The 20,587-nt window shown below is 44.3% G+C and overlaps 1 protein-coding gene across 1 annotated transcript in view; it reads right to left on the bottom strand.

The window, feature by feature from the left end:
- Positions 1–20,587, bottom strand: part of KCNIP4 (potassium voltage-gated channel interacting protein 4) — a 900,135-nt gene that overhangs the window by 189,269 nt on the left and 690,279 nt on the right. The gene's annotated exons all lie outside the window — the stretch shown is intronic.

Genomic DNA, 20,587 nt, shown 5'->3' with positions numbered 1-20,587 from the left:
AGAAATCCCACTCTGAAAAAAAAAATACAGTTTTAGAAAGACTGTGCTGAGACCACTCAGAGCAGTCTTTCTAAATAGAACTGGCATGCCCCTGCCGCACACCAGTGCACGCAGGGGCTGACAAGCATGGCCAGGATGGGTAGAGGAATACAGAAGTCATGGCCGTGAGGTGTTTGTCTGTGTGCATGTGTGTCTAAATGTCTGACTTTAGAAGACAATTGAACAGATAGTAATAATGTAGGTGTGATACTGGATGATTTGCCCGCAAAGGGAGACATTTCTATAGGTTTTTTCTTCAACCTATGCCTGTCAGATCTGGGAGACTCTCTTCAAACGTGGACTATGGCAAGTCCCAAACTTAATTCCATTAAGGTCTTTTAGATCACCTATGCAGACGACATCGTCCTGATCGACAGGACAGCAATAGGACTGCAGCACTTAATGTTAGGAAAGATTTCATATTTTGAATGTAATTTTCCCTCCATGTGTCAACCCCCAAACTTTTTACACCCTGATCTAACTTTTGCCAGAGAAGCGCAGCCCTGTGCCACACTCCTCTGGGCTTTCGCTCAAATCTTATGGGGAAACTGACATGCCCTTAAAACAGTCAGTACTGGGAGACTTTGTTTCCCTTAGTCCTTTCCTCATGTTGCAGCTTTTGTGCAACACGTAACAAGAGTGCAATGTAACTTACTTTACCGCACTCTTGGGTCTCTAGTCTTTCCAAAGGCCATCGAAACTCTCGCTGGACTTATTATGAACTGTGCAGGTGTGTCACGGGCAGGACTGGTGGCAGCTATTGTTTATGTTATGTTTTGAACCCTTTTTTGCCATGTTATCCGTGCTTACCGCGTTTGGCACGAATAGGTGGCCTTGCTCCAAAATGGCCATGCCACGCGGTTCTTTGTCCTGTCCTTTGGCCCTCTTGCCCCTTCACCTTCCACAGGTCGAGCCAACCCAGGTCAGTCCTTATTTGGTCATGCACTTTCCCGCAAAATGCAAAGCTTTTGTGGGCTTCTGCATTCCTTGTGTGTGTGCCTCCAGGATGTGGGCTGGGATGTCTGTTCCCAATACACATCCTGGGTACCAGAGAGTCTGGAGTGTCCTGAATGCCTGGGACCACCGTGGTCCCTGATTGATCCACATATGGAGTGAGTGTTTGTGAGCAGATCTCCGATTGGGTCCTCTCCGTTTTGGCGTGAAGGGAACTTTGGATAAGAGGAGGCCGAAAACACCACTACCATGTCGATCTCCTGAGTTCACACCGAACAAGGGATAAGGAGCCAAGTATCCTGCAACAAGAAGCCGAGTCGAGGAACCGCTGGTGACGCGCTGGAAGGTTTGGCAACCTGAGCCCACTGTGGTCCTGCGAGTCCCCTCTGCATCTGATCATCCTAGAAGGTCTGCGAAGGCACTTCGACCCATTGGAATAGTGGGACCAACTATTCTCGGCACTTTCATCAAACCCTGCAAGTAAGCCTCTTCGGAAGTGTCCCTGGGCCAACCAGTGGGCTGACCAGCTTACGCAGGACGTTTTTCTCTGTCACCGCTGCCGTTTTGGGGAAGCCCTCGAAACTTGCCCTACTGCTAGCTCTGTGTCCACGGCACCCTCACACCAAATCTCGTACACTTGGCATTCCCAGGTCTGAAGTGAGACGAGTGTGACTGGACCAGAGTAAATGCGGTTGCCGTGTTACCCTGCTGTGGTAATGACCTGTGCACATTCGCTGCATTTGTGACCCCCTCAACCCTGCATCCTGCTACCGCGGAATCTACACGGTGTCGAGACATCCTGCTTGTCGCATCCGAACCTGCCAGCAAAGTGAACTGAACTGACGAAGTCTGGGTCTGCCTGCGTCGGGGACCGGTGACTAGTCCATACCCCAACCGGTGGCCCCTAGCGCAGGGACCCATTTCTTTTCTACCACTGTTGCGAAATAGCGGATTCATCCCACACTCTCACCCTGCCTCTGCCCGCAAGTAGAGGTCTTGCTTGAGTAGTGGGGACTTGTTCTTCATCGCTTCATCCACCTTCCTGAACTGTCAGAGACCCTTGAAGAGACCCTATTTTGTCCATTGGCACAAGCGCATGCATGTACTATTGAGCACAAGGCTCCTCTCGTCATAGGGCTTGGACTGCCTCCTAGTTAGGTGTATTTCTGATGTCGAACTGGGTCTAACGATTACTTGCACTTCCTGTTTTCCTCCCCATCTAGGTGGTCTACATATTTCGTGCTTCTAACTCCTTAGACCGCTCGGTCTTGTATATATATTGTATGGATTGTGATGTGTTGGTTTACTTTAGTATTATTGTGATTCTTTGCTATGGTCGATGTTACAAAGGTCTTGTAATAAATGTTTCTATATTTTTAATATAACACCTGTCTGGAGTAATTTGTAAGTGTCCTTGCTTTGTGTGCTCATTGAGGTCTTTCAGTCACCTTCCCCCCTCGTGAATCTTGACCGCCGCCATTGCTACCCCGATTGGTCTGGCTTGTCCAGAGGTTACCCTGTTCAAAGAAACTAGGCTGGCTTCCTGAACTTCTGCCCCTCCAGGTAGAGTTCAGAAATCCATCTTAACACTTAATGGGTTAAGTGAATACACTAAACTAAATGGACTACAAGTAAACCCAAGAAAGTCAAAAATTCTGGTGCTGAAACATCCAAAAAAGCAAATTAACTTTAGTAAATGGTTTTTTGAAGGAGAGGCGATTATAAGGGTAGAAGAATTAGTCTATTTGGGTAACACAATGTTTGCCTATCCATCAGTGAGTAAAGTGGAATTTGAAATCAGATCCAAAGTTGATAAAACAATACCCCAGATGAAAAGGTTCTTCTTTGAGCTTTGTACATTTTCTATTAAACCATTAATAAAGTTTTATAACGCCAAAGTAATCCCTGTGGTACTGTATGGGTTGGAGGCCCAACCAAAGCTCTGGGACATAGACTGGCAAAAGGTGGAGGGTCATATTTGGGAGAGCTTGTTGGGTCTGCCTAGCTGTCTTCCTATTCAGGTCTTAAGGTTTGAGCTTGGCCTGAAATTATTGCGGCAACAGGTAGCTTGGAGATTGTTATCTCTCTAGAGGTTAATAATAATTCCACAAAAATACTCTCTTTATGAAGACGTCAATCATCATTTCCAAATGGACAGCTCCAAGATCCTCCATCAGCTGGCCATAAAAGCTAAAAGAAATCTGGAAGGAGCCGATTCAACGGTAACAATCCTGAAAGAAAATCCTATGAAAGCAAAGAAAGAACTGGAAACAATGGACTGGATCAAAACAGGGTTGGAAATGAGGCTGGTAAAACCAAAGAATAGCTTCCTAGTAGTGGAATAAAAATTGGGAGATCTGCCCAAATATCTGCTAAAACATCCCAGCAGTGAATCAAGATACAATTTTTTCTCAGGGCCCGCCTAAACCTAATTCATACAGGCGAGATCCTAGGCATTAGAGGGCAAAGCCAGAATATAATACCATTTTGTAAAATCTGTGCAACTCAAAATAAGCAAAACCTGCATCACTTTCTTGTAGAATGTAAAGGACCTTGGGAGACTAGAGTTCTCTATTTTGGGAAATGTTTGCATAAAATGGACTGCTTGCATTCAGAGAACTTTTGGAATCACCTGATCTCGGGGCACAACACTGCCCTGACGATTGCAGTGGGCCAGGTCCTTCTAAAACTTGGCCTGACCCATCCAAGCGTTGGGCAGTCTGGGATTAATGCTTCTCCAGATATTATGGCTTAACACAGCAGTAGAAATTAACAATGTAGAATGGGGTGCAGGTTTTCTGGGAAATGAAGGTTTCTTACTTTTTTCTTTCTCTTCGTTTTTCTTTTTAGTCTTTTATCTTTTTTGTCTTTTATTTCTGTCGAATTGTTTCTAAGATAATTGTATTTTCATTGTGGTAAACCGGCATAATGTTGGTTTTTATATTTTGTAAAGATCTACTTGATCAAAACAAATAAAAATAATTTAAAACATTTTTTAAAAAAGTATACACCTTCAATATTCACTGAACATTTGTCTGAGTCTTCTCTTGATTCATCACTTAACTCACCTGATTTGATGTTGGGCTATACTTTATTGGAAACGATTAGTTAGTGGAGTCATTTTCTTTCTGGCGCCCTGGAATGTGCAATTACCGGGGTATTACAACCACAGCATCGCCCATTCCAGGGTGCCGGAAACAATTCTTCCCAATTCGAGGCCTATAGGGCTCAATGGGAATGGGGAAGCCGGATACTGTGGCACCATCCATAAATGGTGCCGGTGCATCGGACGTGTTGTGCTCACGGTGCAGGTCTGACCTGGCGGGCACACAGGCACCCGCAAGCACAACTCGTAGTCTGCCGGTCCAGGAACTATGGTACCAGCAAGCTTACCAGTACCATAGTTCCCGGAACGGCAGACTCGTAATGAGGCCCTTTGAGTTAGTCGAATTCATTGAGGGTAACCAAACAGACTTTGTCACACTGGAAATCCCATAAAAAGCGATCTATGACATGTTAACAATGGAAATAGAAAGCTTTAGAATCATAGGATATGATTTTTGGCGTGACTAGCCACAGCAAATGGAGTTATAATCCGACAAAGTGCTCACAATATAGTGGTTGGGATACTTTAAGGATCACTTGGGAAGAAGGATCAGATTGCTGTTGGAAAGTCCAGGTAACTAAGCGTTCATTGCTGAATTTCATGGATAAAACAGACTGGTCTTGGTTTCTGTCTGGACTCTGGACGTCTACCAAGTTTCCTATCAGCCACAAATCATGTCTTTAGAAGTGGGTAACATCTTAATGTAATTTCTTGGGATACTAGAAGTGATTGACAATTAGTTATTGTGGCAAAGTAAATAAAGTCAGGACAAAAGGTTAGTCTGCTTTAACCTTGTTTATTTTAATTGCAGCCCAGCGCTCTCTCCGCCATCCAACCTCGCCTCTCTCAGCACTCTCCCAATTGACACACATTCTCGCACACTCGCATCCATTCTAACCCAAATATTCCATACACACTGGAGAGAAAGTGCCAGGCAAACATCACCATATAATAAAATGAGCACAGGTACAGGTTCACTAGAATACAACATTTCCCCCCCTTTACCAACCAAAACAACAACAAAAAAAACCCAAAATTATTACACTAAACCCAAAATTTTCAATATGCCAACCAAAACATTGAAATGCGAACAAAATTTAAATGAGACAAAAAACTTTGAATTCTGATCCAAGAATAAAACAGTGAACTCATCCTGCACTACTTCATCACTTTATCCTTTGACCATGTCGGTGGTTTTCTGACCAAACCTTCTTAACCCATCTTCTCTTTCTCCCTCATCATCAAATAACTCAAATGCCTTTCTCACCCTTTTCTCACTCATCAACGTTCCACCCTGCCACCTCCATTTGCTCACGCGATCTTAGTTCCAAACTGGGCCATCTTGAACTCTGACTGCATTCCTAAACATCTCCTTGACCTTTACAGGGTTTGAATATTTAGACTCTCCTTTTTTCACCACTCTTCCTTTTCTTATCCTGACATAATCACCATGTTTGACATTTGTCATGACTCTTCTCTCATCCCTCACATCCTTGTCCTCATTGATCTTCATTTTCCTATGAACCACCCATATAGGATTTAAAATGGTATTGGGCTCTCTACCCTTCATAAATTCAAATATTGATTTACCAGTGGCATACCTAACAGATATACTACTACTCCAAACTTTCTCCTGTAATGCTTTCTCTACCGATATGTTATTTTTCAAGGCCTGCTCCACTGTCTCCACCAACACTCGGTTACATCTCTCAACCAATCCATTAGTTTGGGGATGATCATTCGCGGAATATCTCCATTCAATCCCTACACTCTTAGCAAACTCACTCATTTCTTTGCTTCTAAACTGCATACCATTGTCACTGATGACCACCTTAGGGTACTTTATCTTCTGAAGACCTACTGCTTGAATTTAATGACTTCAAAGGAGTCTATCCTATTCAGCAACTTTACTTCCATCTACCTAGAAATATAATCAACCATAACAATAAGAAACTTTCTCTCCTCTGCCACATTATCATAAGGCCCCACAATATCAATGCCAATGTGTTCCCATGGCTGTCCAGGCTTGTGAATCTTAATAGGCTCTGTCCTGACCACTTTACAACTCTTGTCACAATTCTGACATGGCCAGCAACATCTCAAATGTCTTTCTACCATCAAATCAACCCTAGGCCACCAATATTTGGCTCTAACATTCAGTTTCGTGCCCGTTGAGCCTGGGTGTCCAAAATGTGCTTTCTCAATCAATCCTTCACGTAAACTCTGGGGCGGTATCAATTTATCCCCATTTCAGCAACAACCCATCCTCCACAGTGTACTCATCTCTAACCTACCATAATTGAAGACAACCTTCCGCTAACAACTTCTTTTCAGGCCACACTTTTCTGGTGTATTCAATGACTTTGCTTAATACTCCATCACGCTGAACTTCTTCCATTCACTTTTCTTTTGAGGTCACTTCCAAAACAACAGCTACACCTTCAAACCCATCACTGAGATCAACATCATCCATAATCACAGGCACAGGCAACCTAGAAAGGAAATCAGCCACCTGATTCCTTTTTCCTGGAACATAAACCACGTCAAAATGATAGTCTTGAAGTTTTAAACTTAATCTGGCTGATCTAGGCTATGCCCTACTCATTCCACGCACTGACAGTACCTCTACCAATGGCTTATGATCAGTACCTACTTCAAACTTGCTACCCCATAGGTACTTGCGGAAATATTTCACAGCCCACACACATGCCAACATTTCTCTTTCAATCACAGAATACCTACTTTCTATTTCAGTTATCGCCCTTGATGCATAACATATGATTTTCTCAGTACCACACTCAGAAATTTGTGACAATACTGCCCCTAAACCAGCCTCACTCACATCCACTGTCACCTGGATTCGTCTGCCAAACATGAATGCTCCCAATTCTATAGAGTTACAAATACATCGTTTAATACTCTTAGCTGATTCCTCGCACTCATCTTCCCACAAAAATCCAACATCTCTGTTAGGCAGAAACCTGTGCAGTTCCCTTAGGACCACTGAAAAAGATTTAAGACTACATGTGTTGGCAGTAAACCCACTTGGTAGCAGTCTGTACCACCCAGATTTGCCTGGTAGCTGTGGCTGAGCAGTCAGACTTCCCTCAAGAAGAGTTAGGCAGTATGCAAAGTATACTCAATAGGCACTCAAATACAATAATACAAGCAAACACTGACCAGAGCTTTGGTATCAAAGTATATCATTATTTATTTAAAAATACACAGCTGAAACACTCCAGCACTCTTATTGTAAAATATTCTAAACACAGTTACTATTATGATATATACACCCCTTTTTCCCTATTAGAAAATCACAGTAAAACACTGCTTATTTTCATACAGAGGTGAGCGCTTAACTAGATTGCACTCTAATAAGTTTGTGAAAAAGGGAGGGAAAAAGACAGAATAAGAAGAGGTACACCACTCTATGATTCCAGAACACTGTTAGCAAGGCAGAGAGCAAAAAGTCACTGGTGAGCCAAAGTCCAAAGGCTGGGCCCATTCTTAGAGAGCAGGGCACAAATGCGCCCAAGATCACACAGTTACACTAGTCTTAGAAAGTCTTGCAGAGGGTTCAGAAAAGCGTTTAGAGGGGCTTAGAAAAGTTTAGCCAAGGTGTCCCAGGCTAACCCAAGTTCGAAAGCCGGGGGCTAAATCTACCCCGTACAGTCGGTAGCAAGGGAAGCCAGGCGGGACACGGTACCTTACGTGGGAAGGAACCTCCAGCGGTGGCAGTTGTTCCTGGTAGTGGGTGCAAGTTGCGTCGTCGTCCAGGGGGAAGAGAAAATCTCGACTTGGAGGAAAGAGGAAGGTCGTTGCACTACCAGGCCAGAAACCAGCCGCAGAGTTTTCTGGTTAAAGGTGGTACCTTGGTTTCACGGTCGTGGTAAAACGTGGTATCCCGGTTGCCGGAGTGCTTGGCACGGGCAAGGCGGCCACGAGATATGTCGGGAAGCGAAAAGACGGTGAAACTGGTTATCCCCACCAGTTAAAGGAAGAAGACTCTCTGGCGGGAGATCTCCTCTGTCGTTGGGAAAAAGTGGTGAGACAGTACAGCAGGGCTCCACCGGTTGTGGTGTCGTGGCAGGTCGGCTCAGCTTCTCCCTCGTCAGATTCTTAGGTCCTGTGGCGACTTCTGAAGTTCCAGTCCCCAAAGCCCTGCTTTTATGCAGCAAACCCCCATTCACTCAGCCCAGCTGTCACTCAAACATGCTAAGTGGTGAGCCGGTCGGCTCACCACTTAGGCCAATCAGTATGGAGTGCGACTTGAGTTGCCTAGGTGCCTAAATTTCCCTCCACCCCTCCTAAGTACCCCAGACAGAGTAGCACAACTTTGGAGGGCTTCTGTGGAGAAGCCCGCCAAAAAGTGGAACAAAGGGCTCGTCTTGGGTTGGAGTCACAGAAGAGAACACAAACGCCATTTTAGAATCAAGTTTTGGCAAAAAATACCAACCGGAGAATTAATATTAATTAAATAAACTGGCGGTATGTTCGAGGCTACTGTAAATAATTAAATAAAGATAGTAGCCTAAAACAATGGGAAATCCCATAGGAAAATATTCGCGGTTGAATATAAAAAGTAGTATCCACTGCCACCAGCCAAAACTCGATCAGGGGGGAAGGAGACGTGCCCCCTCGACTAACAGACCCCGGGGCAATTGAATTGCCCCAGCCAGTACGTCCACAATATGATGGTTTGTACTGGTTCTGTTCAGAATTTAAGACTAGTAAAGTCAATGGTGACTTTACATGCCCTGCGAGACAGTAGTCAGTCCCAGGGTATGGAGTCTATACTGGGGGGTCACTATGACACCCCTGTGTCACTGCACTGAGGGTGCTGGGTAACACACATCACAAAAACACATGAAGTCCTATGGAGTAAAAGACCCCATAGCCCATTAAACACATCTAAATTCAAAGAAACACACTCAAATCATGCCCAAGAGTGAGGGTAAAAGAGTCTCACTTTTGGCAGGAGAAAAAAATAAACCCAAAAATCCAGCAAAGCTGCTGGGGGACTCACTAGGTTAGGAAATTCAGCCTAAACAGAGAATTCTTCCTAACAATCTCTCTTTATCAATCTTCCCATTGGTTCTGTAAGACTGGCAAAGTTTTGTACAAACTTATTGTAGTACTCACACAATCCGAAAAATGACCTGAGTTCTTCTTTACACTTGGGGCTTGAGGCTTCTCTAAAGGCCTTCATCGCCTCCACCTTCGGTTTGTACCCCTTTCCACTGACCACATGCCCTATGTTCTATGGCCCAAGCAAAGGTTTTCCTTTGTAAGCTATATGACCTACAAACCCTTTGAGGAACATCAGTCTTTTTAAAGTTATAGGGGACCTGGTTGACCAGTCCCTCAGAAGTTGTTACAACTTCTGAACCTGTGTTAGGCTTTTTCAAGGGGTCCTTATAAAGGATTCCCTTAGATCTAGAGGGGCCTCCAAGGTTCCTAACCACCACTCTTGTGGGAGCAGGTTGGGTCTTAGGCCTCTTGGTTGGAGGGGTTGGGGCTAGGCAATGTACCTGCTTCCCCTTCCTCTTAGATCTAACCTTACCTACTTTAGGAGTTTCCCCCATAGTACTAGGATTTGGGTTGGGGTCTTCAGTAGAAGGTCCAACAGTCTGAAGGTTTTTGGCCTTAGACTTTTCTTTCCTGGTTTTCCACCAGCATTGAGAATTACCAGTTCTCTCAGGCCTAGGTAAGGGTCCAGTCAGTCTATCCTCCTCTTCCTCAGAAGCAGGGGGGGTCACAGACTCTGAAACTGGGGGAACAATGATGGAGCTTGGTTGGGGCTCCCATTTCCCTAATGTACTAGCCTGAAATGTGCCTGGGTTAGAGGTCAACTTACTAACACCAGGGCTTGTAGTGGGGGTCTCAGTAGAGGTTCCCACAGGCTTAGAGGGGTCCCTTAAGGTGGCCTCTCTAGCCAATTTCGTTAGGTTCTGGGTCTCCATACTGGGAGGCCTGGGGGTATGTGACACCACTCCTAGAGTTCTCAGGTCATTCTCCAACAGAACCTTCCCAGGCACCTCAGTCTGAACACTGACAGGGATCCTCACTGTCATGTTGTTACACTGAATGAGGGCTGGTAGAATAGGAACCATTTGGACAGGGCCTCCAGACATCTTAGTGGGACCTTTGGGTGCTTTTGCCACATCCTCAGGTTGAAAGAAGCTTTCATCCACTACTGTTCTGCTGGCCCCAGTGTCTCTCCTGGCAGGAGTATCCTGGCCATTGACAAGAACACTGTCCACATAATACACCTTAGATTTAACAGGTAGGGAGTTATACACAACCCTATTCTGGGGACTAACCAGACCCATAGGCTATAAGTTTACAGTTGCTTGAAGACCCAAGGGTTCTCCAGCAAAGAGTTCAAAGTGGGCACTAGCCATCTGTACTTCATCCTCAGGAGTGAAGGCTAAGGAGACTGTGCTGATCCCTCCAGGTTTACCCTTGCATCTGGGATCCCCTTTGATATGGTCAGTAGCCTTACAGATATAGCATTGTCCAAATGCTCTCTGAAAGGGTGGCTTGTTCTGACCTCCTTCTGGTTGTTGACCAGAAGGTACACTAGCCTGATTTGGTTTACCGTGGGGCTTACCCTGGTTATGTTGTTGTGTGTGGCCCTCTTTGGTATGGGAGGTATTAGAATTCTCTGGATTCACTTTAGGTGGCTGCTTTCCCTCATCCTTTTTCTGAGTGACCCCTGAATCCTTGTGAGTGGCCCTGTTGGCAACCCACAAGTCAGCAGCCTTAGCTAGTTTTCTGGAATCTAATTCCTTTGAATCAGCCAAGTGCTGTCTGAGCTCAGGAGAGCAGGCATCATAAATTGACTCCAACATAAAAAGATTTTTCATACCTTCATAAGTGTTCACCTTGTAACCCTTAATCCATCCCTCTAAGTTTTTCAAACAATTACTCACTCAGGTAGCCCAAAGGGTACCATCATCCTTTTTGAGGGTCCTAAACCTCTTAAAATACTGGGAAGGGGTCTTCCCAAACCTAGCTATCAAACCTAGTTTCACACATTCATACTCTTTCCTATCCTCCTCCCCCAACTCCATTACCACATCAGTTGCAACAGGGGGAAGCCTAGAGAACAACCAGGTGAGTAAGTCATTTCCGGTGATGTTCTGGAGCCCATGATTATATTCAAACAAAGACAACCAATCCAACACATCCAACTTAGGCTCATACATACCAACCAATTCTTTAGGCATCCGGGGTCTTTTAGGACTGTAACTTCTAGAGGAGCCAGAGAGAGAAGCATTTTCGACAGATAATTTCTTCATTTCTAGCTCATGCTTGAGCTCCATTTCCCTTAGCCTTAGTTCTTGATCCATTTCCTGATGTCTCTGTTCAGCCAGAGTATTCCGTCTCTTGAACTCTCTTGAACTCTAGTTCAAGTTTCATTTTCTCTAATTCGAGATATTGAGGACTTAGTGTGGGACTTGGTAAAGGCTCAGTAGATACAGCAGGTAGAGCAGACAGAGGACTAGGGGGGACAGTCACAGCAGCCTCACCCTCCTCTTCTGACTCTTCCTCAGATTATCGACATTTGGATCAATATCAATTTGTATACTGTTATCTACATTTTCTGGCATGGTAGGTTCCTCAGACCCATCATCCAGACTTTGGTTAGCTAAAAACCTTTCTATTAACTCCATTTTCTTGACTTTAGTCAGGAGGTTCTTATGCTTACACAATACTCTTAAACAATCAGCAGTTTTTGTAGCAAGGGACTCTTGACTATAAGTTTCCATAGTTGACATGTTAGAAAGATTACTTTTTCAGTGCTAAGCTTTGTGGTTAGTTGTACTAAGGTATCCTCAAGCACTCTAAAGTGTATACTCAATACAAATCCCACCGCTGTACACCAGTGTTAGGAAGAAACCTGTGCAGTTCCCTTAGGGACCACTGCAAAAGATTTAAGACTACAGGTGTTGGCAGTAAACCCACTTGGTAGCAGTCTGTACCACCCAGATTTGCCTGGTAGCTGTGGCTGAGCAGTCAGACTTCCCTCAAGAAGAGTTAGGCAGTATGCAAAGTATACTCAATAGGCACTCAAATACAATAATACAAGCAAACACTGACCAGAGCTTTGGTATCAAAGTATAACATTATTTATTTAAAAACACACAGTTGAAACACTCCAGCACTCTTATTGTAAGATATTCTAAACACAGTTACTATTATGATATATACACCCCTTTTTCCCTATTAGAAAATCACAGTAAAACACCACTTATTTTCATACAGAGGTGAGCGCTTAACTAGATTGCACTCTAATAAGTTTGTGAAAAAGGGAGGGAAAAAGACAGAATAAGAAGAGGTACACCACTCTACGATTCCAGAACACTGTTAGCAAGGCAGAGAGCAAAAAGTCACTGGTGAGCCAAAGTCCAAAGGCTGGGCCCACTCTTAGAGAGAGCAGAGCACAAATGCGCCCAAGATCACACAGTTACACTAGTCTTAGAAAGTCTTGCAGAGGGTTCAGAAAAGCATTTAGAGAGGCTTAGAAAAGTTTAGCCAAGGTGTCCCAGGCTAACCCAGGTTCGAAAGCCGGCGGCTAAATCTACCCCGTACAGTCGGTAGCAAGGGAAACCAGGCGGGACACGGTATCTTAAGTGGGAAGGATCCTCCAGCGGTGGCAGTTGTTCCTGGTAGTGGGTGCAAGTTGTGTCGTCGTCCAGGGGAAGAGAAAATCTCGACTTGGAGGAAAGAGGAAGGTCGTTGCACTACCAGGGCAGAAACCAGCCGTGGAGTTTTCCGGTTAAAGGTGGTACCTTGGTTTCGCGGTCATGGTAAAACGTGGTATCCCGGTTGCCGGGGTGCTTGGCACGGGCAAGGCGGCCACGAGATACGTCGGGAGGCGAAAAGTTGGTGAAACCGGTTATCCCCACCAGTTAAAGGAAGAAGACTCTCCGGCGGGAGATCTCCTCTGTCGTTGGGAAAAAGTGGTGAGACGGTACAGCAGGGCTCCACCGGTCGTGGTGTCGTAGCAGGTCGGCTCAGTTTCTCCCTCTTCGGATTCTTAGGTCCTGTGGCGACTTCTGAAGTTCCAGTCCCCAAAGCCCTGCTTTTATGCAGCAAACCCCCATTCACTCAGCCTAGCTGTCACTCAAACATGCTAAGTGGTGAGCCGGTCGGCTCACCACTTGGGCCAATCAGGATGGAGTGCGACTTGAGTTGCCTAGGCAACTCAGTCCAGGGTGCTTAAATTTCCCTCCACCCCTCCTAAGTACCCCAGACAGAGTGGCACCACTTTGGAGGGATTCTGTGGAGAAGCCCGCCAAAAAGTGGAACAAAGGGCTCGACTTGGGTTGGAGTCACAGAAGAGAACACAAACGCCATTTTAGAATCAAGTTTTGGCAAAAAATACCAACCGGAGAATTAATATTAATTAAATAAACCAGCGGTATGTTCGAGGCTACCGTAAATAATTAAATAAACATAGTAGCCTAAAACAATGGGAAATCCGATAGGAAAATATTTGTGGTTGAATATAAAAAGTAGTATCCACTGCCACCAGCCAAAACTCGATGAGGGGGGATGGAAACGTGCCCCCTCGACTAACAGACCCCGGGGCAATTGAATTGCCCCAGCCAGTACGTCCACAATATGATGGTTTGTACTGGTTCTGTTCAGAATTTAAGACTAGTAAAGTCAATGGTGACTTTACATGCCCTGGGAGACAGTAGTCAGTCCCAGGGTATGGAGTCTATACTGGGGGGTCACTATGACACCCCTGTGTCACTGCACTGAGGGTGCTGGGTAACACACATCACAAAAACACATGAAGTCCTATGGAGTAAAAGACCCCATAGCCCATTAAACACCTCTAGATTCAAAGAAACACACTCAAATCATGCCCAAGAGTGAGGGTAAAAGAGTCTCACTCTTGGCAGGAGAAAAAAATAAACCCCAAAAATCCAGCAAAGCTGCTGGGGGACTCACTAGGTTAGGAAATTCAGCCTAAACAGAGAATTCTCCCTAACAATCTCTCTTTATCAATCTTCCCATTGGTTCTGTAAGACTGGCAAAGTGTTGTACAAACTTATTGTAGTACTCACACAATCCGAAAAATGACCTGAGTTCTTCTTTACACTTGGGGCTTGAGGCTTCTCTAAAGGCCTTCATCGCCTCCACCTTCGGTTTGTACCCCTTTCCACTGACCACATGCCCTAAGTACTCCACTTCCTGTTTCTTAAATTTGCATTTGCTCATCTCTATTTTCAAACCTCTTTCACTCAACCTAGACAAAACCATCTACACAAATCCTTAGTTTTCCATTCTTCTTCACAGCTACTACAATGGGGCTCACCCATTGTGACGACTCAATCTTTTCAATGAAATCCTCTTTCTCCAACCTGTCCAATTCTTGTTCACTCTATCCACCAATGCAAAGGTAATAGGCCTTGCTTTACTGTGCACCACTGGTCTCGCTCCTTTCTTCATCACAATCCTGTGAGAGTAATTTTTTACCAAACCCTAACCCACTTTGAGATGGATCTCTCGAACCCTCTTCAGTTCTCTTCGCTTCAAGATTTCCAAAGTCTCTTATGGACAAAACTGGTTCTCTTTCGCATGGATCCAGTCTTATCTTCAACGCCGCCTGGTCTCCCCAACCAAGGACATTCACACCTTTCCTTGCCACATACACTTTTATTTCTGCTCTTCGGTCCTTGAACTGAACCATACTGATTTGTATTGTCGAACCTTCAAATCCTCAGAGATTACGAATGTCGGGTCGTAATACTTTTGTTCTGAGACCTTCCTGTAGCAACCTTCCTAGTGTGCTATTTGTGATTATGGTATAAGGCGAGCAGCTATCTATTCTCAAAGTAAGCTTGTAATTTTCTAGTACTATCTCACAACGTGGGCACTTTAAGTCACTTCCAGTCAACGTTCGAACAACAACCACCCTTTCTTCGTCAGAATCTTCCTCATCATGTACTACTAAAACTTTCTCTCTGTTCCTACACACCACCGCAAAATGTCCTCTTATTCCACAGTTGGCAAATCTTTGGTTAATGCCTGGACAGTTCTTTGAATTTGCATAATGTCCAAATATGCCACACTTGAAACATGTATCCTTGTCTCTACTTTGTGGCAAGGTCCTAGTATCATTCTTGGCCCAAGGTTTCCTTCAACTACTTCTGACTTCCTTGTGGACTTGTTCCCTAGACCCATAATTTCTTCTGGTCGACTCATCCATATTCTCTTTTTCAAAGCTGGCTTTTACTACACTCGCTATAGTCTGCTCTCCCTGCCCTAGAGTGGTTTTGCTCGAACTCTGTCCTATCCCTTGAATTTGACCCAACTCCAGTTTCTTGTTCTTCAGTTCCTTCGCGCATAACTGCGTATGCTCGACTCTCTTTGCTATGGCGATTGCTTCCGGTAATGATGGATTTCCCACCATCCATAGTCCATCTTGAATTAAAGTATCTTTAGTGTGTATGATTATTTGATCTCTTATGAGTTCATCCAACATAATGCCTGTACCAAACTGCAGATCTGAGCCAATTTTCTTAACGCAGACACATTCTTCAATGGACTCTTCCTCTTTTTGAGTCCTGGTGTAGAAGTTATATCTGTTGATTGATAGGTTCACCTCAGGAGCATAATGTTTATCTAATTGCCTTAACGCTTTTTCGTATTCATCTATGTCTCCTGCTTCATCTACTTCTTCAGGAAATTCTCTGTATTTTCGCTGAATTTCGAGGCCCAATGCACATTAGAAGTTTCTTCTTCTGTGCTGATAATCCGTCTTGCTCTACTGTCCTCATGTAATTTTTCCAATATTCTCTCCATTCTGACCATACTATGCTTGGTTGACCAGGGCTAGGAAGAAAACTTGCAGGTGGTTGAATAGTTATCCCTTGCATGTCTTGTTATTCATCCAACTTCTTCGTACAATGTTTCCTTTAATGGTTCAATCATACTTTAAAATGCTCCATTTTATCAGTCTCATTAAGTTCTTATACTATTGAGATATGATGCTAGTGGAGAGAAAAGAGAAAATAAAATCCTTTTTATTGTACTGAGACGAGGAAGAGTATGATCAATGATGATCTCCTTCAGCTGGTGCTGAGAAATCTCTCTTTTCCAAAATGGCATCATGTAATATTACGCTTCCGCGTCCTTTTGTCCAATGCTTCTAAGTATCAGCTGCTCATGCGCATGCGCTCCCGTCCCAAGTGATCACGCAATTAAAATAAAATGTACTTCTTTCCTCTCATATGCTTCCTGCAAATGTCAATGCCATCCTGATTGCGATTTCTTACCATTGACAATGATTGATTACCCAAAGAGCAGCACAAAGAGGTTTCGCCCCCCCCCCCCCGGAGCTGACTGCTCTCGATTTTCACGTGGGTTCGTTGCTGGGCTGCTAACCCTCGTCGCCACATTGTGGCAAAGTAAATAAAGTCAGAACAGAAGGTTAGTCTGCTTTAACCTTGTTTATTTTAATTGCAGCCCAGCGCACTCTCCGCCATCCAAACTCGCCTCTCTCAGCACTCTCCCAACTGACAAACTTTCTCGCACACACGCATCCATTCTAACCCAAACATTCCATACACACTGGAGAGAAAGCGCCAGGTAAACATCACCATATAATAACATGAGCACAGGCACGTGCTCACTAGAACACAACAGCCTATGTTTATTGTTATGTGAATTTCCAATTATTATTCTACAAGAGGTCTGGCTGATGGTCCCTCCACTCTTGGATGGCTATCATGTCTCATCATAAGCAGCTACCCATGGTCTATGCTGGTGACCCTCAGGGGGGTTGTTAAGAACTGCACAAAGCAACTTAGGGTTTAAGGTTGGAGCCTCCAACTTGAGCCAACATGGGTTACTTGCTACTAATAAATCGGTTGTCAGTGGAGGCTGTAATAAATCTGAGAATGTCGAACCTTCTCACATAGGGGGAGACCTTTCCCATGGGGCCAGGGCGGTGCATCAACAGTACAATAGTCCGCCTGGGGGTGGTGCACCGAGGGAGGATCACATGGGGGAGAAGCCCCCTTATGGGATTAGGGACGGCTGTGTTCAGAGAACGTGGTATGCACCTATATTAGTACCCCTAAACCCCTCTAAAAATGTTCAATCCTCCTCTCCCTTCTTTTGATAAGGCCAATATCTGTTATAGCCAGGTTAGGCAATCTAATATACTTGACAAAGTTCAAACCTTACAAAATACAAAGTATATTACATCTACCTCTATGACATATACTGAGAAGAAGAAGATGCGAAAAGGAGACCAAGGATCACTAGGGATAAACAGAATGAGCACTTGCTTCTGAATGACCGAGAAGAAGATGATCATGAGCCCAAGGATCACTATCGAAAAGCAGAATGAGCGCTTTCCCAAAGAACGTGATTGCCCAAAGCAACTCCCTTTCCCAACGCAGGAGTTTAAATATCGGAATGCTGAGGTACAACAGAGAGACGATCCTCCAAGGAGGAAACTAGTAAGCCATGCCGCAGCGAGAAGTGCCAGCTGGAGCGAACACAAGCAAGATCCCAGAAGCCAGGACTACTCACAATATTGCTGACTGGAACTTTCTGGCACCCCGAGAACCAGCATAGCGCTCAGCACAGAGGGCACACCGCCGGGAAGAAGCAGACATCAGGAAAGCCGCTGCTGGCTGCAAAAAGGCCCCAAATGTGACCGGAGCTCTAGGAAACCTGAAGCTGCTCAGGAAACGCTGGTACCTTCCAGTGGGAAGAAAATAGGTACACAAGTTACCTGAGTGATGCAAAGGATCCGGGGGAGCAAAGGGGTGAAGGCAGAGGTCACAGAAATGGGGTCTGGGACCCTGGAAATGAGTGCAAGTCTGGGACACGCACCCATTTGAAAACCAGATATAAAAGCCAATCCGTACATTGCGAGTCTGGGATCCGCACCCATCTGAGAAACTGAAACAAAGCCAAAATTAATATTGTAAGTCTGGGACACTCACCCAAAGAGAGATAGCCTATGTTGGAACTGTTATTTAGCAGGAGAGTAAACCAAGTAACTGTGAATGTTACAAGCATGGGACTCGCACCTATAGGGCGACAGTCCATGATAGGACGATGGCTTGGCAGGAAAGTATACCAAGCCGGATTGAATGTTGCAAGTCTGGGACCTGAACCCAAATGGGAAGTTTCATGAAAGGATAACTGCTTGGCAGGAGAGTGAACCAGGCAGTTATATTGCCATTCTGTGACCCACAACCAAAATAAGTGAAGAAAATACAGTGCAACAAATCCTACACTTGGCAAAGGGAGTGTGCAAAGTTGGTAGGATAAATAAGAGAAGCATAGGGAGAATATTCCTGTGAACTGCCTATTGACATTTGTACAATCAAGTACAGGCCTGGGGGGCCTCAAAAGGAGAAGAACACTTTAATGAGGAATCTAGGGGAAAGGAATATGACCCTAGTTTAGGAGGCCTACAGTTTGGAACATTTCTTTATTTGTGTCACTTTTTGTCCAAGAAATTAGGAACTTTTCTGGTACTTACTGTTACTGTTAGGGACAGACTTTATAATTTGGATTTACGTATAATTGCATTCATTTTCTTAAGGGCAGGGAATCCCCTCTTACAGACAGAGGGGCATTTTTCCAAACCCTTTTCATATAATAAATGTTTCTGCCCAAAAACATACCACCATTGTGTCATACTTCTGAACCCTCACAAGGCACAATATTTGACTTGTTAGTAGTGCATATATAGTGAAATCCTGCACATTGTGCTATTGCTGTTTTTTAAGAAGCTCTCTCATTGGTCTGTAGGATACATTTACCCACTTAGCAGAATTCTCATCCATCTCCAAGCTGCACTTCAGCAGCTACCAACACCTATTGGGCAAGATGGAACAGGGAGCACACTGAGAAAGGCTTCCAGTGTGTTGTCTTACATGAACCAAAGAAGAGAATGGAAATGCAGCGCTGCTTTGCTGCTTGCTCAAAATTTCCCATTGGAAAAGGAAATATTTTACATTTAAAATGATGCCGCCCTGATGCTCTTCATTTGTTCCACATTACACTGCTTTTCTCAGTGAGACCTTGCTATGCCCCTCCATATTCAGATTGTGCTCCAGTAGAAGAGAGCATTATCACTGAATGACAGGCTGTGGCAGGCAAGATCTGGGAAATCATCTGAAATGTACTCTCTGCCGTATGGGAAAAAGCTTGACTTTTGCTATAAAGTGTCAAAAATAAACCCTTGAAAAGAAACCCTAGCTCTCTGTGCACATGTCAATGTCAGTGGACATTTGCCTTGAACACACTGCTGTGTAAGAGGAACTGACTTGGGCTGCAAACAATGTTTGGAATCCAGATGGGAGAGAAAACCGAATTTGAAGGGGACATCCCAGCATAATTCACCATGTGTCAAAATGTGCTTTTGCAAAAGAGAAAAATGCCTGTTTTAAAAGTACAATGTGGTTAAGGCCCTGTACTTGCCTAGAAAGGTAAGGGGGCTTTGGGTAAAATCTAGATAATGTTTTATTTTAACAAACTTGCTTCTGACTCAGAGCAAAATAAAATAAATAATTGAATGCATTGGCTGTACTTGGGAACCAGTCAAATGGGTTTCCTGCTCAGTTTACATGGACATGTGTGTGATGACAACAGGAGTGCCCTCCCCACACCTCCCCACCAAAAGGAGCCACAAAGGGATTTATGGGACACATGTGTTCATTTCTGCCCTTGACTTTGAATGGCCAAGAGGAAGAATATCACACCCCCATCAGACTTCTGTCTGGGCTTCAGCTTGAGACAATAGATTCTGGGACAACTACATGTTACTTTTGGAAGTGACACCTACCAGTCACTCAAACTGGGGAAACTCCAGGGCAGCCCTGGGCTGACTGACATTTGGTGGTAGCCTGGAAAAAAATGGTCCCAGTTGGAGGACAAAGGCCAGCCCATTTTGGCACAAAGACTGTTTAATGAATAAACTTTAAAGACTGTTAATTCTATAACTGGACAATGCAGTGATGTAAATGTTTTACAGTTTAAATGTACTTTTTGTGGTTTTCAAACAAAATATCATGGCTGTCCATAGCATGTATGGGACATAAATGCCAGGAGAATGTGAATCATGGGAAAAGTACATATGGTGGAACATTAAACATTAATGGAAATGTGCCCTACGATAATATGGATTTATGCCTAAAATTGTGGGATTTTGGGTGGAGCGGTTCCCACTAAAAACCATAAAAAACTAATAGAAGGGCGAAATAATGTCGTACAGACCTGGGAGTGGGAACACCATGCTCTGTATGAAATATACAATGTGCCTATGTTTTTTGCAAATGTGCCACAACTGTATAAATGTGTGATTTATGTTAAGATTGATTTTAGGCAAAAAATACTGTGGGATTGATTTGCACCTGATAAAACACAACCCCATAAACTGAGTGCCCTCGTAGAGGAGGCGACCAACATAGGCTGACCTATCCGGTTCTTTGGGGTATG

Source organism: Ambystoma mexicanum, chromosome 6q (assembly GCF_040938575.1).
Source record: "Ambystoma mexicanum isolate Mex_15411 chromosome 6q, UKY_AmexF1_1, whole genome shotgun sequence".
Taxonomy (NCBI): Eukaryota; Metazoa; Chordata; class Amphibia; order Caudata; family Ambystomatidae; genus Ambystoma; species Ambystoma mexicanum.
The sequence above is the reverse complement of the archived record's forward strand: the minus strand, read 5'-3'. Positions and strand labels throughout refer to the sequence as shown.